This window comes from Lithobates pipiens, unplaced genomic scaffold (genome assembly GCF_037356315.1).
Source record: "Lithobates pipiens isolate NorthernLeopardFrog02 unplaced genomic scaffold, aLitPip1_a1.2 Scaffold_19, whole genome shotgun sequence".
NCBI lineage: Eukaryota > Metazoa > Chordata > Amphibia > Anura > Ranidae > Lithobates > Lithobates pipiens.
In genome coordinates, this window is record NW_027507764.1 from 205,066,598 (window position 1) to 205,092,354 (window position 25,757).

The following is a 25,757-nucleotide window of genomic DNA, read 5'->3' on the forward strand; positions in this document are numbered from 1 at the left end:
AATAGTGACATATTCAATGAAGCAATTCATATTAAAATGCTGTTAATTAGCAATTACCGCTCATTGTACATGCTTCATGTATACAGCAAGATTTGCCTCAGTGTAATGACCAAGTTAAAGCTATTTTTATCAGCTAAGATTGAGCTACATTCTGATTTGTTCTAAGTATAGCACATTCATTTAAAACCAATGAGACAAACAAGGATATGCAGTATCTTATCCTGAAAAAGCTGATATGATCAGCAGTGGTTTCAAAAATAATTTGTAATGAAATTAAAACTGAAATAAATCTAACAATTTGGGCAGCACAGTGGCTCAGTGCTTATATCTTCTGCCTTACAGCACTAGGGCCTTCAGGTTTGAATCCTGACATGGACCCTATCTGCATGTTTTGTTTTGTGCTTTTGTAGGTTTTCTGTTTCCTCCCACACTCCAAAGACATGCTGGTAGATTATTTAGCTCAACCAAATGTTCACAAGATAGCTGCCTCTCTTCCTAAACATTTTGAGTAGCCAAGGATAAAAAAATTTAAAATTTTCAGATTGTGAGTACTGTGTCTTGACCCCTGGAAACTGACCGATTATTCTTAACTCCTGTCGGTGTCCCATCCTGTTTCTTTCTACTATTGGCCCATTAGTATGATAGGCAGCCTCATTGGTCAATTATGAGGCCAAGTATGAAGAAATAAGCAGAATCAGGTTGTCCACCAGGAATACAGATCAAAAGACATTCCCTTCCACGATTTATGGCTTTCAGTGGAAAAACTAAAGTGACAAGTTCAAGGATCTATGTGTTGTCTATGGCATACTTCTGAAGCACTGGACATTTTGTATCAGTTTGTATTCTGGCTTAGGACTGGCGTGTGCTGTGAATGAAGCTGTGGCAATACATTGTAAATTACATATTAAACTCTGTATTTTTTTTTTCAACTTTATTGAAATCTCCCAAAATGACATTTTATTCATCTTTATTCACCACAGTGGGCTGCGGTGTAGTATACGGTCTCACAACAAGCTGCACTAAAAAAGTAGAGCATGTCCAAATTGCACAAATAAAAGATTTCCCAGCAAATTTACCTGCTAGCCTGCAAAAGAAACAAAATTACATTGTCTAGCAATTTGAGTTAAAAACAAATTTGCAAACATATGTGTTTCACTGCTTCGTTGAGGCCCCCCTGCAAACTGCTCCATATTGGACCATTTATAGTAATGGATATGTTAAAGTCAGATAGATCTGGAGGCCAAATTGCCTCGTGCATGCATTAGGATTCCAATGAGCATGGTAGCCCAGTGCAGTCCAAAACCTATGGTGTAAATGGGCCCTTAAGTACTGATAAGTTGAGCGCTTTCCTAAAACTTGGATCAAGCTACTTTGCAGGAAGCAATGCCAATGAGCTGGCAGTCAAACAAATCCACTTAGTTTAGGTTTGATTATGATTCCTTACCAGTTTAGTTTTGCAGTGGGAGAATAATACTTCCTTACATTTTAGCACTTACTATGTCCAGTGACAATGTAATGATTATCAGATGCACCCATAATGCTGTGTACCATTTCAGTCACCATCAATATGAATTCCAATCATAATCATCAATTGTTCCCCAGCTGTAAGTTACAAAATGTAGTCATTTGCAGAAAAGTAGAGTTGCTACTTCATCCTATGGCTGCTTTTTAAAGTCTTTATTCATATTTCAAACTAACACAATAAAGAGTGAGTTAAAGTGTATCTTTACCCAGGACTTTTTTTTTTTGGCTAGAAGGAGGAAAGTTTACAATGCCCGTCAGGCTTTACTGCTATCCGGAGCTCTGTTTCAGAGATCACACACACACACACACACACACACACACACACACACACACACACACACACACACACTTTCTGTTCTGGGGACAAGGACAACCTTGTACTAGAGAGAAAATGAGTGAAAATCTGCAACAGGGAAACAAAAAATATCTTAAAGCATGACAATGTTCTAGCATTACCTACTTAAAGCGGGGTTCCACCCTAAAGTGGAACTTGCGCTGATCGGAACCCTCCCCCCCTCCGGCGTCACAATTGGCACCTTTCAGGGGGGAGGGGGGTGGAGATACCTGTCAAAGACAGGTATTTACACCCACTTCCGGGCATAGAATCCCGTGGGAGTCTATGCCTCTTCCTGTCCTGCCGCGCTGCCTGCTGGGACACACACGGGTCCCAGAGGCAGCGCGGACAATTCCTATTGCGCTGCGCGACTCGCGCATGCGCAGTAGGGAACCGGGAAGTGAAGCCGATTCGCTTCACTTCCTGATTCCCTCACCTAGAATGGTGGCGGCAGCAGCCGAGAGCCGAGCGATCGTTCGGCCCCGGCTGCTGGCATCGCTGGACCACGGGACAGGTGAGTGTCCATTTATTAAAAGTCAGAAGCTGTAGTATTTATAGCTGCTGGCTTTTAATATATTTTTTGTAGGTGGAATCCCTCTTTAAAGTGTATCTACATTCAAAACAAAGAAAAAATAGTAATATTTTGCAGCTTAATCCTGCAAATAAAACACTTCCTATTCCTGAATGACTACCTCACTCATCCACTCATTCTTTGGCGGTAGCCATGGAGGCCGCACCTAGAGTATGCTGTCCAGTTCTGGGCACCAGTCCTCAGGAAGGATGTACTGGAAATGGAGCGAGTACAAAGAAGGGCAGCAAAGCTAATAAAGGGTCTGGATGATATTAGTTACGAGGAAAGGTTGCTGAACTTATTCTCTCCGGAGAAGAGATACTTGAGAGAGGATATGATTTCAATATACAAATATCATACTGGTGACCCCACAATAGGGATAAAACTTTTTCACAGAAGGGAGTTTAACAAGACTCGTGGCCACTCATTAACATTAGAAGAAAAGAGGTTTAACCTTACTGTAAGAGCAGCAAGGATGTGGAATTCCCTTCCACAGGCGGTGGTCTCAGCGGGGGGCATTGATAGTTTCAAGAAACTATTAGATAAGCACCTGAACGACCACAACATACAGGGATATACAATGTAATACTGACATATAATCACAGATAGGTTGGACTTGATGTCTTTTTTCAACCTCACCTACTATGTAACTATGTAACTATGGTTGTCACCCTAGGCTTCTCCCTTGATATAGACTACAAGCATGTCTGTATCGCTCCATTTCCATTAAAAGGGGGGCATAGTGATTGGTAGATTACAGAAAATATCTAGGTAGGAATATATTCTTTGGTAGAAAAGGAGGGGAGAGGGAGGCGCACCTAAGTGTAGTATTAGTAACACAGATTTTTCCACAAGATACATTTCACTTACAAGATGTAGACAGAACACACGCATTGTATTAATCAAAGCATCATGCTCAGAGTCTGCCACTGTCTAGTGTGTCTTCTGGGGTGAAGATGGCTGTGGAGGAGAGAGCTGGGATGCAGGAAGTGACCAGGAAGCGGATGGGCGGGACCCAGATTGTGGAGAGGACAGTAGAAGGAGCTGTGAACTCCAAGCACGTAGCTAGCCATCCTCCCTTCTTCTCTACAATCTTGGTCCCACCCATCCAGTGATGTCACTTCCTCCTGTGTAGTCCATGTCGAGCAGCCTGGACTTCCTGGTCGCTTCCTGTGTCCCAGCTCTCTCCTCCACTACCATCTGCACCCTGGAAGAAAAAAGGGGCAGAGAGGGTGGGACTTTAAATGAAACACGTACCAGCAACTGAGTAATTAGGTGGACATGTTAGAAGATATGTATTGGTACAAAACACCGATATACACACATAATATATATAAGGGAATAGGGAAATGAATCCCACATAGTAAGCATGATAATAATATTGATATCAATTGCATGACATAATAAATCACCAGAATCCACCAGAATTAATGTATATACACAACATCGTTTCAAGATACTGCCTGCATGGCCCATGGCCTTGCTATTCCCAGTCAGAGTGGATATAAATAAGCATGATTGTGAAAAGTTCAATTGACCACATGATGGTACAATACATGGCATATATTGGCTCTACGCGGTTCGTGGTGTATAACCACTTGTCAGGAGCAGGCACGTGATGGATGTTACTGTAAGTAACATGTGGTAGGGGGGGTCTCCCCTCTCCTATTATTCTATATGACAGACTATTTAGACCCATTTTTTTTCATTTTTCGTATTATATATTCATCACAAGCCTGCTCCCGACGAGTGGTTATACACCACGAAAAGCGTAGAGACAATATATGTTGTGTATTGTACCATCATGTGGCCAATTGAACATAAAGGACTGTAAACTGCAATATGTTATGTTGTATTTTTTGGGGGTTTAATTATTCTTCAACTTAAAAAAAAAACCTTCTGTTTGTTTTGCTGAGAAACGTACCCTTCCTGTCTGGGGACAACCTTTTTAACCAACTGAAACTTATGTTTAACCTTTACAGGGACTGTACAATTTAGCTATTAGCTATTTAGTCCCCCAGTACTGTGGTTCTTGGAAATTTTAGTTCTATATTGTATTGTATATTTATATCTGCCATTGATAACTGCTATGCAGGTAGAATGTCATATATAATCAACCAGCACATTAACATCCTTCCATACTGGGCCATGTTATTCCAGATCCAGTATCATATTTATGCCACATGTAGCAAGTAACATTATCATGTGTGGTAATATCACTTCATTCCCCAAAGAGGACATTTTCTTGCATTGTTAACAGCTGGGTTTTCCCATTGAAGTTCTGATCTACCTGTTACAAGCAATAAAAAAAAAATGAAAGAAATAATAATGATTTAAAATGGCAGGAGGCACATAGAATTTGTAAAACTGCTCTAACACCCAACAGCCTTTATACACAAATACATGCTCGGTCTTTTTTTAAGACGACAAGAGTCACGCTTCAAATTGATCTCCAACATATAATAGTAAACTAACAGTGAGATTTTAGGTGTTACTTGCCTGATATCTGTGTGACTTCATGCCCAGATGTCTATGCAAGTTGCACCTGAAATTGCAAAAAATTGTGCAGGAACCTTTTTTTCAATCGGTGTGACACTGCAAAGTCGGAGTTGCACTCATTTGAATGGCTCCATTGCCGACATTAGAGTGTGACTTATGTGATTTGGATCTGTCAAGTCACATGACAAGTTGCACCGGTGTGAAAGTAGGCTTTATCCACTTTGGATGAGAAAAAAACTAACCCCTCTTGGTGATCAATGTACATTGTAAGGATTTTAACAAACTTTGCAGCAAAAAAGAAATAGAACACAGTCTGCGGTAATTGGGCAGCTAGCAAGGAATCAATATATGTAAATTCAGATCAGGGACAAATGCAGCACCTACCAACTAAGTGAAATCACAGTGACCACAAATCACATATATGAAGAGAAGACCAAATAAACAAGCAATGTGTAACAAATGTCAAACTAATAGGAAAAAAAAAGGAAGCATGTCATAAAGTAAATCCATCCAGATAGCGCATATCTTCTACTAAAGAAAGTAAAACAAAACACTGTAATATGCAAATCTTGCATATGGCGGGACATGGAACCAAACACCCAGAATGTAACCTCAAAAGCAGAGGTAAACAGTGCATGAAATATCCCCGGGCTGAATGGATCTCCCTTTGCTCTGGTTACACTACAGCTGAAGCCTAGATCGCTTTCACACAGCAATCCTTGGACATCTCTGGATGGATCTCTCCCTGTTCAAATTACAAAACAGCTGAAACCTAAGCAGCTCCCACACTGAGATCCCTTGGTTGCCTACTTGTCTCACTGGTAATATGCCAATCATTAGCACAGCAGACATGCAGGATAAAGAGAGGCTCTCATAGTGTAGTTTTAAAATGTTTATCATAAAAACGTCCACATAAATAAAATACAGATATTAGCTGGAAGACCTAAAAGAGACACCATTGTCAGACCCAGAGAGCAGTGTATGATGTCTCCAAGCTCAAACTCTGCCCAACACTTGTTTCTTCCTATCAGACATCATCACAGCTCCTAAACTTTGTAGCAGATTTCTAACTTTTGTTGCTGTGACCAGGCTGATTGAACACTCGTTCTGAATGGGAGGGACTGGTTCATTATTAATCAGCTGATTCTCTTTCTGTGTTCTAACAAGGACAGCTGCAAGGTCTGCATTCCTTTAGAAGTGATAAACCCTTGGGGAGTCTCTAACCAATACTTACATTTCTCTTGTAGGGAATTCCTAAAATCTGACTTTGTATCTTAGTGAAGACTTCTGGGAAAATCAGTGAGCTGATCACACAAGCAGGGAATTACACTTTTGGTGGTGTTACACAGTTGTCACAGTACATGTTGGCATTCATGGTTTTCCTCAATGAACTGTAGCTCCCCAGTGCCGACAGCACTCATGCAACCCCAGACCATGACACTCCCACCACCATGCTTGACTGTAGGCAAGACACACTTGTCTTTGTACTCCTCACCTGGTTGCGGCCACACAGGCTTGACACCATCTGAACCAGATACGTTTATCTTGCTCTCATCAGACCACAGGACATGGTTCCAGTAATCCATGTCCTTAGTCTACTTGTCTAAAGCAAACTGTTTGCGGGCTTTCTTGTGCATCATCTGTAGAAGAGGGTTGGCATTCCTTTAAAAGTCATAAATCCTTGGGGAATCTCTAACGAATACTTATATTTGTCTTGTAGGGAATGCCTAAAATCTGACTTAGTATCTTAGTGGAGACTTCTGGGAAAATCAGTGAGCTGATCACACAAGCAGGGAATTACATTTTTGGAGGTGTTGCTTTGAATGTTATAGAAAATTACAAAGCTGTAAATGAAAAATGAAAGGTCATTTTTAATAACATTAAATTACAACATGATTTGTGTAGTAATAATATATGCTATATTATTTTTTCAATGAAAGTGGAGTCATCCTTTTAAGCAGTTTAGTGTGGAGGGCACATTAACAAATAGATCAGCATCTGACCTAGGTAAAGAAAGAACTTTAAGTATTGATGTGACTGACATAATTAGTATCAAGCGTGGTTGTCACATTGAGCAGTGGCTTAGTGTCTGCGTGACCCTAGCAAGAAAGCTCAGCTTTGTGCACTAGTTATGACTGCTCTAATGAGCAGCTGCTGAATGTTGTACACAAAAAAGGTACCTCAAATCTCATTTCAGGGTCTGAATAATGAACAATACCACAGCACTGCTCTGAACAACATATTTTCAAACCTTGATTGTGTTGGGTAACCCCCTGAACACCACAGAGGTAGAATATGATGGATGTGCCAAAGTATGTAGTATTATTTACTGTCAATGCTCTTGCAAATACCATATTTCCTAGAATGCCTTAGATAGGGGATATTGTATTGTTACAATTAGGGATGAGCTTGGTTATTGAGTCGAACGCATGTTTGATTCGAACACCGGCTGTTCGCTTGTTCGGCGAATCCAAAACTTTGTGGGCCATCATCTTTGCTTGTTAACCTAGCGCAGTTAGAGTCGGTGTAGTGTGCCTCCTGCACAGTATACACCCAGGCTACCCCTTATTGCTGGTGTTGTTCTGTTTCTGTAACACAGGCATTTGCAGCAGTTATAGTGGGTGTAGTGTGCCTCCTGCACAGTTTACACCTGAAGCTACCCCTGATTGATGGTGTTGTTCAGTTTCTGTAACACAGACATCTGCACCAGTTATAGTAGGTGTAGTGTGCCTCCTGCACAGTATATACCTGAAGCTACCCCTTATTGCTGGTGTTCTGTTTCTCTAACATAGGCATCTGCAGCAGTTACAGTGGGTGTAGTGTGCCTCCTGCACAGTATACACCTGAAGCTACCCCTTATTGCTGGTGTTGTTTGGTTTCTGTAACACAGGCACCTGCAGCAGTTACAGTGGGTGTAGTGTGCCTCCTGCACAGTATACACCTGAAGCTACCCCTTACTGCTGGTGTTGTTCTGTTTCTCTAACATAGGCATCTGCAGAAGTTAGAGTGGGTGTAGTGTGCCTCCTACACAGTATACACCCAAAGCTACCCCTTATTGCTGATGTTGTTCTGTTTCTGTAACACAGGCATCTGCAGCAGTTACAGTGGGTGTATTGTGCCTCCTGCACAGTATACACCCGGAGCTACCCCCTTACTGCTGGTGTTGTTCTGTTTCTCTAACACAGGCATCTGCAGAAGTTAGAGTGGGTGTAGTGTGCCTCCTGCACAGTATACAACCGAAGCTACCCCTTATTGCTGATGTTGTTCTGTTTATGTAACACAAGCATCTGCAGCAGTTACAGTTGGTGTAGTGTGCCTCCTGCACAGTATACACCTGAAGCTACCCCTTATTGCTGGTGTTGTTCTGTTTCTCTAACACAGGCATCTGCAGCAGTTACAGTGGGTGTAGTGTGCCTCCTGCACAGTATACACCTGAAGCTACCCCTTATTGCTGGTGTTGTTCTGTTTCTCTAACACAGGCATCTGGAGCAGTTACAGTCGGTGTATTGTCCAACCTGCACAGTATACACCTGAAGCTACCCCCATTTGCTGTTGTTGTTCTGTTTCTATACCACAGGCATCTGGAGCAGTTACAGTGGGTGTATTGGGCCTCCTGCACAGTATACACCTGAAGCTACCCCCAATTGCTGGTGTTCTCATATCCTTGCGGGCTTTAGTATTTCTGGAAGGCCAACAAGGAGAGGGAGACAGTCACGAGCCAATAAAAGAGGGCAAGCAGGCTCTGTCTCTAGAGGCAACAGTGCTGGTCATGGACACAGTGCATCGTCATCAGCGCGTGGCCATGGGACATGCTTGTCCTCATTTTCAGCAGCTGGACGTGTTGAGCCGCAACTTGCTGAAGACTTGGTAGAGTGGATGACCAAGCCCTCCTCATCCTCCTCATCCTCTCTCACCCAGGCTCAGGGTACTGGCAAAGCAGCTGCCAACGCGTCCTCTTCCCTCGTCTCAATGTCATCAGTCACTCCTTCCCTAGACCCACCATGTCCTCCTGAGGAGTCCCCCAAACTGTTTGAGCACAGTGTTGGGTACATGATCCAGGAGGATGCCCAGTGTTTTGAAGGCTCTGATGATGATACCCAGCTAGAGGTGAGTAGGCAGTAGCGTGAGCGCAGAGAGAGGGGATGCTCAAGAAGGACAGCAATCTGGCAGTCATGTTCCACAAGCTGCAGCATACTGCTAGGTTTGCTCCAGTGATGAAGAGGGAGGGGATGATGAGGTCACTGACTCCATGTGGGTGCCTGATAGGAGAGAGGAGGAGGCACATCTCCAACGTGGCAGGATGCCCTCCGGGGGTCAGCTTAAGGGCAGCACACCGACTGAATCACACCGCAGGTTATTCCAAAAGTTCTTTGGTGTGGGCCTTTTTTGAGACAAGTGCATCAGATCGCACCGCTGCTATTTGCAACATATGTCTCAAGCGTATCTCGCGTGACCAAAACATCAGCCGCTTGGGCACCACATGCTTGACCAGACATATTTTGACCTGCCATGCAGCTCGTTGGCAAGCGTACCCTAAAGACCCACACCAAAGAACAAAGCGGACCTCTCCTTGCTCCTCCTCAGCTGGGATCTCCAACCCCTCTATACTTTCAGTCCTCTCTGAAACCTGCACTGAGAGGAATGAAGGTGTAGAATTAGGTATGTCACAGCCAAGTACTTGCGGGCACTCTGCTAGCAGTACACTGACATACGATTGTACCAGGTAAATTTCCCTGCCCCACCTTCTGGACCATCAAAGGAAGTTCACTCCCAGCCATCTACATGCCCAGCAGTTAAATTCTAGCTTGGCTAAATTGCTAGCACTTCAACTGCTGCCTTTTCAGTTGGTAGACTCTGTCCCCTTCCGTGTTTGTTCAATGTGCGGTTCCTCAGTGGCAGGTTCTCAAACGCCACTTTTTCTCATGAAAGACGATTCTGGCTCTCTACCTGCATGTGGAAGGCAATGTCCATGCCTCACTGGACAGGGCGGTCAGTGGTAAGGTACATATTACCGCTGACTCGTGGTCCAGCAGGCATGGACAGGGACGTTACCTATCTTTCACGGCCCATTGGGTCACTCTTCTGGCAGCTGGGAAGGATGCAAGACAAAGTGCAGTAGTGTTGGAGGTTGTTCCGCCACCACGCCTCCAAAATGCTACTACTGGTTGTGACACACCTATCTCCTCCACCCCCTCCTCTTCTTCTTCCTCCATGGCCTCTTCCTGTGCTTTGTCCTCGGAACCAGCAGTGCTCTGTAGGCGTTCAAGGGGCTACGCAAATACGCAGGCAGAAAGATGCGCTGGTTTGTTTGGGGGACAGGAGCCACACTGGGGCAGATATTTTGTCAGCTCTGCAGGGGTAGGCCGAGAGGTGGTTGACGCCATGCCAGCTTAAGCCAGAAATGGTGGTTTGCGACAATGGCACCAACCTCCTCTCCGCCCTCCGACAGGGACAACTGACCCATGTGCCCTGTGGGGCTCGCGTCCTTAACCTGGTGGTGCAGAGGTTCTTGGGCAGGTACCCGGGCTTACAGGATCTCCTGAGGCAGGCCAGGAAAGTCTGTGTGCGTTTCTGCCGATCATATAATGCCAGTGCTTGGCTGGCTGAGCTCCAAAAGGAGTTGAACCTGTCCAAGAACTGCCTTATATGTGACATGCCCACCAGGTGGAACTCAACGTTGGCCATGCTGCAGCGGCTGCACACACAGCAGAGGGCCAGCAATGAGTACCTGTGTGACTACGGCACCAGGACAGGGTCAGGGGAGCTTGTTTTTTTTTCACCACACCAGTGGGGCATGATCAGGGATGCATGCACTGTCCTGTCACCCTTTGAGGAGGCCACAAGGATGTGAGAAGTGACAGTGCATGCATCAGTGACACTGTATCTCTTGTCCACCTGTTGGAGCATACGCTGCGTGGAATAATGGACAGGGCACTTGAGGCAGACCAGAGGCAGGAAGAGGAGGACTTCCTTGCCTCTCAAGGCCCTCTTTACCCAGACAGTGTTCCACCCATAACACAGGATAAGGACAAAAAGGATGAGGAGGAGGCGGATTGTGTCAGCATGGACATGGAGCCTGGTACTCAGCATCAGCAGCAGCAGTCTTTTAGGGATGATTTACAGTCCCAAGAAACCCGTGAACTTGTACGTGGCTGCGGATCATGTTGTCCTTAGTGACCCAGAGGACTCCGGACCGAATGCCTCAGCTAACCTATGCTGCATGGCCTCCCTGATCCTGCAAAGCCTGCAGAAGGATCCTTGTATTCTTCGGATCAAGGAGAGGGACCATTACTGGCTGGCAACTCTCCTTGAGCCACGGTACAAGGGTAAAGTTGCGGAACTTATCTTGCCATCACATAGGGAGCAGAGGATGAGACATCTCCGGGAGGCCTTGCAGAAAGGTCTGTGCAATGCATTCCCAGAGACTGGGAGGTTACAAACTCTTGGTCCTGGACAACGTGTTGCTGAGGCTTCGGTCAGTCACAGAAGGAGCTGTGGAGAAGGTGGCCGCCTGACCGATGCGTTCAGACAATTTTTTAGTCCGCAGCCCCAAGGTATGATCGGTTCCAGCAACCATCGTCAGCATCTGATTTACACGGTGCAGGAATACCTAGGGGCAAGGTCAGACTTGGACACCTTTCCCACCGAAAATCCTCTGGCTTACTGGGTCTTGAGGATGGATTACTGGCCAGAGCTTTCACAGCATGCAATTTAGCTACTGGCCTGTCCTGCATTCAGCATTCTTTCGGAATGCACATTCAGTGCTGCTGGAGGCTTTTTAACCGATCACAGGGTGGCGCCAGTCCACCGACTCGGTTGATTGACTGACCTTCATAAAGATGAATCAGTCTTGGATCACCACCAGCTACCAAGCACCTGAAGCTTTTTTTTTTAAATGTCACATCCCTTCAAGACTGCCTATGCTGATGCTGAGTGACTATCCTATTATGTTGACTGACTATCCTCTTCCTCCTCAATGATCCTGCTGATAGCTTGGAAGAACATTTTTGGTTCTGGGTGCCGCCACCAGTGGCTAAGGCCCAATATTTCAGCCCAAGTTTAACAGGGGCATGTCATTAAAATTTTTGATGCAATGCTTTGCAGCAGGGCTCATTCCTGCACTCCAACTAAATTATCTGGGAGAGGTTGCAGTGTCGTGGCACCAGCACCAGTGCCCAAGGCCCAATTTTTCAGCCCCTGTTTAACAGGGGCATGTAATTACAATTTTTGATGCAATACTTTGCAGCAGGGCTCATTCCTGCGCTCCATCTAGAGTATCTGTGAGGGGTGTGCAGTGTTGTGGCACCAGTGCCTAAGGCCCAATTTTTCAGCCCCTGTTTAACAGGTGCATGTAATTACAATTCTTGATATAATATTTCACAGCAGGGCCCGTTCCAGCGCCCACCGAGAGTAACTGTGAGGACTTACAGTGTTGTGGCACCCGCACCACCACCACCACCAAAGGCCAAATTTTTCTACCACTGTTCAACAATGGCATGTAATTACAATACTTTATATAATAGTTCACAGCAGGGCGCTCCCACCAAGAATCACTTTGAGGGCTTACAGTGTTAACTTGTGGCAACACCTTAGGGCCAAATTTCTGCAGAACATATAGGGCAGGCCCCTACTTTCAAACATCCAACTTACAAATGTCTCCTACTGGCAAGGAGACAACAGGAAGTGAGATGAAAAAAGACGGACGGCCAAAAACATTATACAGGGAACCAGACATTACATTAAAACCGCAAGCAGTTTTAAATTACTTTTTTTCTGTTAAATGTCATTTTGTGCAGGGACTGTTCTAAACACAGGAAACACATGCCACTTCACAGGCATACTATAGACACCCCCCAGGCACGATATTTAACCAGTTCCCGACCAGCGCACGCCGATGTACGTCGACAGAATGGCACGGGCAGGCAAATGGGCGTACCTGTATGTCCCTTTAAATTTGCCACCCTGCCATCGCGAGTGCGCCGCCGGCGGTGCTCTCGCATGCCGGTCGGGACCCCTGTGAGTCCGGTCACGGGTCCCGCGGATTTGATCGCCGTGGGCATACCCGCGATCGTCTCACGGGGCGGCTGAACGGAGAGATGCCATTGTAAAAAGCATCTCCCCGTTCTGCCTAGCAACTAGTGATGCTGATCTCTGCTCCATGTGATTGGAGCAGAGATCAGTGTTCACTAAATGAAAGCCCAGCCCCCAACAGTTAGTAACACACCCCTAGGAACACTTAACCCCCTACACTGCCACCCACTGGTTAACCCCTTCACTGCCAGTGTCATTTACACAGGAATCACTATATAGCAGTGATTGCTGTATAAATGACAATGGTCCCAAAAATTTGTCAAAAATGTCCGCCATAATGTCGCAGTCACAATAAAAATCGCTGATCGCCGCCATTACTAGTAAAAAAAAAAATATTAATAAAAATGCCATAAAACTATCCCCTATTTTGTAAACGCTATAACTTTTGCGCAAACCAATCAATAATCACTTATTGCGATTTTTTTTACCAAAAATATGTAGAAGAATATGTATCGGCCTAAACTGAGGGAGAAAAGTGTTTTTTTTATATATTTTTGAGGATATTTATTATAACAAAAAGTAAAAAATAGTGCGTTTTTTTCAAAATTGTCGCTCTATTTTTGTTTATAGCGCAAAAAATAAAAACCGCAGGGGTGATCAAATACCACCAAAAGAAAGCTCTATTTGTGGGAAAAAAAGTACGTCAATTTTGTTTGGGAGCCACGTCGCATGACCACGCAATTGTCAGTTAAAGCGACGCAGTGCCGAATCGCAAAAAGTGGTCTGGTCTTTGACCAGCAAAATGGTTCGGGGCTGAAGTGGTTAAAGGAATATTTCACTTTTTTTTTTTCACTTTAATAGTCATTAAAATGAGTGCTCCCGAAAAAACAGCCGTTTAAAAAAAAAAAATTTGCATTGATCCATGTCCCCTGGGGCAGGAGCCGGGTCCCCAAACCCTTATTAGGACAATATCTTGCATATTAGCCTTTAAAATTAGCACTTTTGATTTTGAACGTTCGAGTCCCATAGACTTTAATGGGGTTCTAAAGTTCGTACAAATTTTTGGTCCGTTCGAAGGTTCTGGTGTGAACCGAACCAGGGGGTGTTCGGCTCATCCTTAGTTACAATAGATTATTTATATGTACACCATGAAATATGTTGAAGAAGGGATGATAGGGATGAAATACCAATTTGGTCCAAAAACAAGTCCAGATCAAATTTTGCTTATTTGGGCGTTTGTCTGAGAGCTAGACTTTTAGCATGATCAGCAAGAGCCAAACTTCATATGTAGCATTGGGTTGTCTCTCTGTAAAATAAATGGCCATCCCATTCTTCCACTGTCAATGGTTGTTAAGGAAGGGATCCGGAATAGCACCTGGACCCCTTTCATATGCTGCCTGAAAACGGCCATGCAAAAATAAAAATAAATGGTGTGGCTCCTCAGTTCTGGTATAAATTTCAAAGGGGGACACAATGCAAAAATAGCCCATCCTTGATGAGGATCTGTAGTCAAAAACAAAACAAAATGGCATGGGGTCTGCTCCCAAGTTCTATGGACAGTATTATATTGGGCCTATGAAATCTTCCCAGAGACCTTGCCCACCCGTCATCACTGGAGTTATCGTTTGCGGCAAGCAGTCATCAAGAGATCATGTCGGCAGTTGTCAGGCTTTATTCTTTCAGCTGGTCAGCTGGCGTCAAGCGTTGTGATTTATGAGGATGAGGATCTGCTGGTGTCAAGCATTGTGATTGATTAGGACGAGGATCTGCATTTCTGGGTGATGTAATTGACAGTGCATTTACAACATGAGACTTAAACAAAAAAAAAAATGTGTGTGTGTGTGTGTTTTTATTTACTCTTTTTTTTCAGCTGTCAACACTCAAACAAACAAAGTCCAAATAAGAGTGACTATACGGTAAATAGTGTAGCACTAAAAAGTGAAATGCCTCTGTATTCAAACAGGGCTAATACACAGTAACATGAAAGTGACGATGTAACATCTACTTAGAATGATTGTGAATGAACATAACATGAACCGCAAAGCAAAATAAATGGTGCAAAAAATAATAAAAAATGTAAACAAAACAGTGTATACAAATGAAAACATTTCACTGTAAAGCAATCAAAAAACACATGATGTGCATATCCGAAAGCATAAACACCATAGTCTATAGAATGCCAGCAGTGAAGAAAATCCACTTCCAGAGACGGTGAAAAACTGGGATATTTGAAGACAATACCAAATGGAGTGACTCAGATGGAAGTAGAGAACTTCAAACACAATAGTCAAATGGAATGATGGAATACTCTTCCAGATGTGATGGACACACATACCATACGGCAGTGGGACAAGTAGGCTCTGAGCACTGATTTCTTGCTCTCTGATGGAATGCAGCTACGAAAGCCAAACGGAACAGGACAATGTATCCCTGGGCTCCAGACCATTCGATCAGATGATGTCAATGGACCAGCCGATGAGTCGATCCAGAGCGTGGCCGTGGAAGAAGATGTTCTCAACAATAGCCAAGTATGCAGAAAAAATATAAAAAGAATGGCTCCCAATGCAGGTCAATCAAAAAAATTATTAAGATCATACATCAGGAACAGATAGTAAAACAGCAATGTGGAAGGCATACGATAAGCAAACAGACGTGTTTTGACACTATAGATCCTCAACTGGGGCATATCTCTATCTCTGTGCCTATATTTTGTCTTGCATACAAACGGCAAGGAATTGTTGACAAACAAACATGAACGTAGTGACGTACTATGTGGTTTTCAGCTGTTTAGCACCACCCTTTGGGCTCCTTCTGCTAATTTGATGAGCACAGGCTGACATTGCACCGCAAAGCGCCCTGAAACAGCCGCTGCTGTGTCTCCAGTGTGCCCCCCTTTTCTTGTGGAACCACTTTTTGGGTTCTTTCCCCTTGTTTTATTTTGGTACATTGCCAGGTTCAATATTGGGGGCCCCACCTTATACTCAGGTGAGACAGTGCTCCTCAACTGATTGGCCCAAATTATTAGGCCAGTCAGGATTTTGCCTCATGTGTTTTTTAACTCTTTATTTGATTTAGTAATGCAACTTCCTGGTTCATCTGTGCAACTTCCTTCCTCTTGACATCCCCATACCTCCCAACATTTTGATTTTGAGATGGGAATGAGGAACACCTACTAAAAGATGTATGTAGGCATAGGACATAATTAATAATTAAATCCACAAGGACGTTTTTTACCACTACTATTCCTATTTATTGGCTTTTAAAATGTACAAATGCAGCCATTTAGAAATTGGATGAAAGGTTTAGCACTGGGAAACACTTTTTGAAAGATAAAAAGTGCATTTTATATACAACTATATAGATCAGACCAAAATGAGGGACAAATGCGGAGGAAAGAGGGACAGAGGGACATTGCTCAAAATCAGGGACAGTCTATCCAAATCAGGGAGAGTCCCTCGAAATCAGGGACAGCTGTCATTAGACAATAAATCAGCATTATCACCTTTATCCAATAGCAGAGAAGTGAACCAGAAAGCAAAAATGCTAAACCAAAAACTAGCAGAATGACCGCCTGACCAACAAGGGTGTGTCACAAAAATGTCTTCCCAAAATAAAAGATCTTTGTTAGATACAACAGTACATTTAGCTGTTTTCATGGAGGGCAAGTGTAAGCCTTACATTCATGAAAAGCAAAGTGCATCACCAAAAAAATATGTTTTTCTAACAGGGGAGCCTACACTTTCCTAGATGTCTTTTACATTTCTGAAGGTTCCTTCCAAGAAAGCTTAAATACACTATTGATTCATTACCTCTGCTAGAAGTCATTTTCAAGCATCCACTTCTCTTTTAGTAAAATAATACATTTTAATGTTACTCTTGTTGCTGACATCCTACTTACAACCTGACGTCTAGAGGTTTCTTTGTTCCTATCTCTCTGATGTGTATCTGACATGTCTGTGCCGGTAACCCCCTGGTGACAGTTTGTGACAGTATCCCCCTGCCATCTGTGTTTTTGTCTAATCTGTGTATACGCCTCTCTTTCTCTTTCTCTTTCTCTCTCACTCAGGGTTTGTGAAACAATCAAGCATGCTGAGAGTTGTAGTTCCACATATACTCAAGTTTTACAATCAGTAGAACCCAAGCCAAAATGCGTTAGAAGTGTCATCCTCTAAAGGATTTACAAAAAAAGAAAGTGTCATCCTCTGTTGAGATACAGCTGGTTCACCAGGATCTAAGCTCTTACTCCATGCTCGCAGATGCTCACTCCTCTGTGGTCTGTTGCTCACAAATGCCATTTAGCAAAGTCCTGGAGCCTCACACCATCTCCAAAGGGGTAAAATCAACTTTATTATTTGGCACATGCACAGACAGGGACTCTCAACCCAGGATCCACTCCTCTAACATGTTTCACCCCCTACTGGAGCTTACGTACAGTTTGAAGTGACACTAAACAATATCTTTATTTTCTAAAATGAACCCATACGCATCCACTACTTAAATGCACTCTAATCTTTTTTTCAAATGGTAGCTTACTGTGTTTTTCTGACTCTTTGTAATGTCCTCCCTGAGCTCCCTTACGCCTCCTTGTCCCTCGCTTTTATTTGTTTGAAATTAGTGGTGTACAATAGCTGCGGTCAGGTGCACTGCTCTATGCACACTACGCATCCCATAGTCCATAGTGTCTAGTTCGTTTCAGGAGCGAACAACAGGGAGTGGCTTTGTTTCTACATACAGTGAGCCCATGGAAAATGAATATAGCTACCCTCTAACAAGTTGGATCACACTAGCAAGAAAAAAAAAAGATTGGCTGAGAGCAAAAGAAGGTGTTTTTTGAGTTAAGAAAACATACTTGTATATAGAGTAAATATATATGGATCCATCCTGTCTTGTATTATAGGTTCTGGCTGGTGGTGTAATGTTGTGGGGGATATTTTCTTGGCACACTTTGGGCCCCTTAGTACCAATTGAACATCATTTAAATGCCACGGCCTACCTGAGTATTGTTGCTGACCATGTCCATCCCTTTATGACTACAGTGTACCCATCTTCTGATGGCTCCTTCCAGCAGGATAATGTACTATGTCATAAAGCTCAAATCATCTCACCATTGGTTTCTTGAACATGCCAATGAGTCCACTGTACTCCAATGACCTCCACAGTCACCAGATCTCAATCCAATAGAGCGCCTTTGGGATGTGGTGGAATGGAAGATTTGCATCATGGATGTGCAGCTGACAAATCTGCAGTAACTGTGTGATACTAGCATTTCAACATGGACCAAAATCTCTGAGGAATGTTTCCAACACCTTGTAGAATCTATGCCACAAAGAAGTAAGGCTCAAAGGACCAAAAGAGGTCCAAGCCAGTACTAGCAAGCTGTACCTAATAAAGTGGTCGGTGAGTATATATATATATATATATATATATATATATATATATATATATATATATATATATTGTGGCAGCAGGCAGGTAAAGTCACCTGGTTGTATCCAGGATGGGAAATATGTGTGCCCTAGATTCAGGCTTTATGCAGACTTGTACAACTAGAGGAGAAGAGTTAATGAGCCCAGCTGAAGTAAGTGGGCTCATTAAGACCTCTACAAAAAACCCCAGCATGCTTAGGGAGATGCTCCATCCTGGAACCAGTTTGTGTTGTATAGACTGGGGAGTGTGACACCTGTTCTGTGCGGTGAGTTAACGCCTGTGTGGCAAACCTCTACAACAGAGACAGGGACTGGTGCAGCACAAGGCTGCATTCAGTTGTTAGACAGGGAATCTATGTGTGTATTTAGAGGTCAAGCTGACCAGGATTTATTTTCATGTTTTCCTTTTGTTTTGGCTGTTATATTTTTTACTGCATGTAGCATGAATAAACCGCATCTTTTGTTTTTTTTATACCTACAACGCTGTCTGCTGTGCCTGATTTTGTGTTGTGAACCCATCCAGGGGGTCACACACACCCGCTGCCGAGCTAACCCCTCACAATATATATATATATATATATATATACACTGTATGTGTGTGTGTGTGTGTGTGTATATATATATATATATATATATATATATATATATATATAGTTGTGCTCATAAGTTTACACACCCTGGCAGAATTTATGATTTCTTGGCCATTTTTCAGAGAATATGAATACCTTTTCTTTCACTTATGGTTAGTGTTTGACTGAAGCAATTTATTATCAATCAACTGTGTTTACTCTTTTTAACCACTTCAATACCCAGCCATAGTCAAATGACTCCCACAGATGGGATCTCCCATCCTGGGTGGGCGTCATATGACGTCCTCGGCTTTCCGCCGCTATTGCGGGCCCCCGGGGGACTGCAGAGCGGCAATCAGGGATCTGGTGTGTCCCTCGGGACACAGCTGTTCCCCAATGGGGGTATTGGAGCGGTGGCGGCAGGTAACGGAGCAGCGTGACCGGCTGTGATTGGTCACTTGGCAGAGCTGCTTGGGTAGCGGCGCGCATGGCGCCCGCGTGTGCCCCCAGGGGTGAGCAGCATGGCGATCGGGGCTGAGGCTTTTCCCTTGGATACAACCCAGCCTCAATCAGTGTAAAGAGCCAATGAAATGTGTCCAATGACAGCCAGTCACTAAATGTAAACAAACTGTGTTTAACTGCTGTTGCTGGGTTTTCCTCTTCACACACAGATCCAGTGTGAGGAGGAGATCAGCTAACAGACACATTACACATTACTGTATCCTAGTATATGTACTACTGTGCCCAGATTGCCCCCCCCCTCCCCTAAATAAAGAAGATCTGTCATCTAGTACTTGTCATAACGAGTACCTGTCATCTAGTACCTGTCCATCAGGAGTACCTGTCATCTAGTACCTGTCTATCAGGACTACCTGTCATCTAGTACCTGTCCATCAGGAGTACCTGTAATCTAGTACCTGTCATCAGGAGTACCTGCCATCTAGTGCCTGTCCATTAGGAGTACCTGTCCTCTAGTACCTGTCCATCAGGAGTACCTGTCATCTAGTACCTGTCCATCAGTAGTACCCGCCACCTCACCCCCAGACCAGAATACCCACCACCAGAGTACTCACTGCCAGAGTACCCGCCACCTCACCACCTGCCACCAGAGTACCCGCCACCAGAGTACCTGCCACCTCACCAGAATACCCACCACCTCCCTGCCTACCACCAGAGTACCTGCCACCAGAGTACCTACAGTAACTATGTCCAGAAAGGTGTACACCCCAGAAGGGGCATACCAAATACTCAGTCTGACTGATTTGAGCAACGGGGAGTTCTCACTGCTCAGTCCTGATTCTTATTCTGGTTCGGAATATAAGCCCCCCAAAGGCAGCACATCAGGATCCGAATTGGAAGAGGAAGCAGTCCGTCCAAAAAGAAGATGGTCTGTACACCAGGTAGCTACCAGCAGTGCCAACGGCAGTAGACCCCAGGAGGAGAGGCCCAGTACAAGCGCTGCTAGACTCCAGGAGGAAAGGCTAAGTGCAAGTGCACGTCAAAGAATTAGGGCCCAAACCCAGATTTCAGATGCCTTGGCAAACCCATTGTGGCTGCCTTCTACCACAGGGTCAGCCAGGATCCCCCCTTTTACAGCAGAGCCAGGTGTGCAAGTCAACACTGCAGGTTTTTCCCAAATTGATTTTTTCTATTTATTTTTCCCCCGACTAATTGGTTCAAGGCATTGTGCACCAAACCAACCTTTTTGGCCAACAATTCATTGCAACCAACCCCAGCTCCAGCTATGCCCCCACTTTTGAATGGAGACCCCTAACAGTGGTGGAGCTTAAATAGTTTTTAGGCCTAAACCTCAACATGGGGTTTACAAAAAAAAATGAAATGCATAAGTATTGGTCGACCAAACTCATCCACCATATGCCAATTTTTTCATCGGCCATGTCCAAGTCCCAATACAAAATTATAATGCGCTTCCTGCATTTCAGTGACAACTCACACTGCCCCCCCCCCCCCCCCCCCCGAAATCACCCAAACTTTGATAAACTATATAAAATTCACCCCCTAATTCATTTTTTTTCCAAAAAGTTTGCCGAACTTTATGTCCCTGACAAAAACATATCTGTGGATAAATCCCTGGTGCATTTCCCAGGCCGGCTGGGAATCCAGCAATATATCTCCAGTAAGAGGGCGAGGTATGGCTTGAAGCTCAACAAGCTCTGTGAAAGCACCACCGGTTATGTGCACTTGTTCCGCGTGTACGAAGGCAAAGATTCCCAGCCCCAGCTCCCTGAGTGTCCATCTTACATGGGAATAAGTGGAAAAATTGTTTGGGAGTTGGCATTCCCACTCCTCCAAAAGGGGTATCATATTTACATGGACAACTATTACACCAGTTTGCCCCTTCTCCGCCACCTGCACCAAAAAAAAAAAATTTGGCCTGTGGTACAACAAGGAAAAACCGAAAGAGCTTCCCACAGCATCTTGTCACCACAACCATTCAAAGGGGGGAATCGGCAAGCTTGAGGAACGAGGAATTGTTGGCTGTGAAGTGGAGGGATAGGAAAGATGTACACATCATGTCCACCATCCACGATGACACCTCGGTGGAACTTCGCAGGATGTCCCGTTCGCAAGCCTTCCTGTATCAACGAGTACAGTAAATTCATGGGGGGGGGGGGGTGAATTTAAATGATCAAATGTTGCAGCCCTATCTTTCAACAAGAAAATCCCTCTTCTGGTACAAAAAAGTCGCAATTTACTTTTTTCATTTGGCCCTTCTTTCATCATCTACCAAAAATCAACAGAAACACCCACCACCTTCATAAAGTTTTTTAAAGACATTGTCACTTCCTTGATCTACCAGCAAGTATCACCCCCCAGAAAGCATTCACTCCGATTGTGTCAGCAGACTACATGAGCGTCATTTTCCAGATCATATTGCACCATCAGGATTCAGAAGACAATGCCAAAAAAAATGTTGGGTGTGCACCAAAAGAGGAGTTAGGAAAGACACCAGCTTCCATTGTCCTGACTGTCCCTCCCAACCGCCTTTGCATCAGAGAATGCTTCAAGCAATATCACACTCTGGAAAAATATTAGCCCATGTTTCTAATGCTGCCATTTCCCGATTTTCAAAATCTTTCCTGAATATTTCCCTGCCTCAACCAACCACATTATTGTCTTCCATGTGAACTGACCCTGGCCTGTTTCTCTACTATGCCTCTGCCTACCGTCTGCATTGTTTATCCATCATGTTTCTGCCTTTCACGTAAACTGACCCTGGACTGTATCGACTATGCCTCTGCCTACTGTCTATTTCTGCCTTTTACCTGCACTGACCTCTGGCTGTTGACCATGTTTTTGCCTGCATCTTGGACTGATCTATCACCCTGCTACACAGGGGTCTCACAAATGTGAGGGGTTCCAGAATAGTGTTCTGAGTTCAGAAAACCAGTGATTGGTTTTCTGTGTTCCCAGAACAGGGTCTGGTTGTCCGGAGGCTTCAAAGCAATTTGGGTGGGAGAAGCCTCTACCCCTGTCCCCATTCTTTCCTGACCAATGCCCTAAGCTTGATGGTCCTGCCTGCTCCCTGGGCAAATACTCTGACTGTGCTGACTATACCTCTGCCTGCTGCATGTACTATGGACAGTATTCCTGCCTGCTATCTGGACCAATGCTTTGGCTGTGCTGACAACATCTCTACCTGTACTGACTATTCCTGCCTGCTGCCTGTTTTGCTGTCGCTGTCCATGTTCCTGCCTGCTGCCTGGACTGATGCTCTCCTCTGTGGACCACTGCTCTACTAAAACCGCAGGTAATCTTTTCTTTATGCTTTGCTCAGCAGAATTAGGCGATTCAGTTTGCATTGTGCGCTATACAAGTATTTCATTCATTCATTCATTCAATGTATTTTGGTTTGTAATTGGTATGTACAGTACATGCTATGTGTTAGAAATATGAAGGGCCTTCAACAATGTGATAGGTTGGCAGGAATTTATGTGTGTAATTTATGCTCCTAGAACACCTGACAGTGCTACTTGGATGTTGGGCCTCTGTATGTGGCCAGGCTGTGCAAAAATCTCAAACATGTGGTATTGTCATACTCAGGAGGAGTAGCAGAATGCATTTTGGGGTGTCCTTTTTGCTATATACATGCTATGTGTTGGAAATATCTTATAAGTTGACAACAGTGTGTAAAAAAAATGTGTTTTCATTTTTTTCCACATTTTCCAAAAACTTCTGGAGAAAAATGAACCATTCAAAAGACTCATTATGCCTCATAGATTATATGCTGGGGTGTTAGCTTTCCAAAATGGGGTAATTTTGTGGGCGTTTCCATTGTCCTGGTGCTCCAGGGTCTTCAAAACTGTAATAAGTAGTTGAGAAATTAGATGTGTAATTTATGCTTGTAGAACGCCTGACAGTGCTACTTCAATGTTGGGCCTCTGTATGTGGTCAGGCTGTGTAAAAGTCTCACACATGTGGTGTCGCCATACTCGGAAGGAGTAGCAGAATGTATTTAGGGGCGTTATTTTTGCTATGTACATGCTATGCGTTTATATCTTATAAATGGACAACTTTGTATAAAAAAAAAAATGTTTTCATTTTTTTTACACATATTCCAAAAACCTTCGGAAAAAAATAAACCATTCAAAGGACTCATTATGCCTCATAGATTATACAATGGGGTGTTAGCTTTCCAAAATGGGGCCATTTTGTGGGCGTTTCCATTGTGCCGGTGCTCCAGGGCCTTCAAAATTGTAATAGGTGGTTGAGAAATGAGATGTGTAATTTATGCATGTAGAATGCCTGACGGTGCTATTTTAATGTTTGGCCTCTGTATGTAATAACTTGTTATTATGACAATTTTGTGCAAAAAAAAAAATCCCAAGAATTGTGGGGAAAAATTACAACTTCAAAAAACTCATCATGCCTTTTGCTAAATACCTTGGAATGTCTGCTTTCTAAAAAGGGGTAATTTGTGGGGTATTTGTACTCTCCTGGCTTCTTAGGGTCTCAAGAAATGAGATAGGCCTTCAGTACATCAGGTGTGATCAGATGTGATCATTTTTCAATGATTTGCACCATAGCTTGAAGACTATAACTTTCACAGAGACCACATAATATACACTAATTTGGGTTATTTTTACTAAAGATATGTATCAGTATACATTTTGGCCCAAATCTATGAAGAAAAATTACTTATTTGCAAAATTTTACAATACAAACTAAAAAAAAGTTTTTATTTTTTTTTTATTTCTCTCTTTTTTGGCTTATATTGCAAAAAATTAAAAACCCAGCGGTCATTAAATACCACCAAAAGGAAGCTCTGTTTGTGAAAAAAAATGATCAAAATTTGGTTTGGGTACAATGTGGCATGACTGAGTATTTGTCATTCAAGGTGTGAGAGTGCTGAAAGATAAAAATTGGTCTGGGAAGGAAGCCCTGTATTGAAGTGCTTAAATCATAATCACAACAGAAACTAAGCAAATGACCCTGATCAAAAGTTTACATACCCCAGGTCTTAATACCGTGTATTGCCCCTTTTAACATCCATGACAGCTTGAAGTCTTTTGTGGAATTTTATGGATAAGGCTCTTTATCTTCTCAGATGGTAAAGCTGCCCTTTGAAAATTCCAAATGATGCGCTCTAATTATCTTCCCACTAGGAATGAGCCGAACACCCCCCAGTTCGGTTCGCACCAGAACTTTCGAACGGACCCCACGTTCGTTACGAACGTTAGAACCCCATTGAAGTCTATGGGACTCGAACGGTCGAAATGGAAAGTGCTAATTTTAATGGCTAATATGCAAGATACTGTCCTAAAAAGGGTTTAGAGACCTGGCTCCTGCCCCAGGGGATATGGGTCAATGCAAAAAAAAGTTTTAAAAACGGCCGTTTTTGCGGGAGCACTGATTTTAATGACGATTAAAGTGAAAAAAAAAAAGTGAAATATTCCTTTAAATATGGTGCCTGTGGGGTGTCTGTAGTATGCCTGTGAAGTGCCACGTGTTTCCCGTGTTTAGAACAGTCCCTGCACAAAATGACATTTAACGGAAATAACACCATTTAAAACTGCTTGCGGTTTTAATGTTATATCTAGTTCCTGCAATATGGTTGAAAATCATTCAGAAAATTGGCATGGGTAGCCCTCCCTGCCCATTACCAGCCTATTTGGGTCTTGTACGCATATTAAGGGGAACCCTGTACCCAGATTAAAAAAAGGAAATGCGTGTGGCCCCCAGGCCCTATATACTCAGAACAGCAGTATACAGGCGGTGCAAACAAGACAGGGACTGTGTAGGTTTGTTGTGTTAAGTTGAATCTGTTTGTAATTTTCAACTGGTACATTTTTAAAGTCTAGCTCCAGTCAAAAAAACAATTTTTAAGCTTTTTGGAAAACATAGGGAAGGGTTATCACCCCTGTATAATTTGTTTTGTCGTCCATCTTTTTTCATCTCACTTGCTGCTGTCTCCTTGCGTTTGCAAGTAGGAGATGTTTGTAAGTTGGATGTTTGAAAGTAGGGGCCTGCCCTATATGCTCTGCAGAAATGGCGGAACAAGGTGTTGGTTTTGCCACAACATTGTAAGCCCTCAAAGTGACTCTTGGTGGGCGCTGGAGCGCCCTGCTGTGAACGATTATATCAAGAATTGTAATTACATGCCATTGTTGAACAGTGGTAGAAAAATTGACCTTTGGTGGTTGTGGTGCTGGTGCCACAACACTATAAGTCCTCACCGTTACTCTGGGTGGGCACAGGAAGGGGCCCTCCTGTGAAATATTATATCAAGAATTGTAATTACATGTCCCTGTTAAACAGGGGCAGAAAAATGTGGCCTTAGG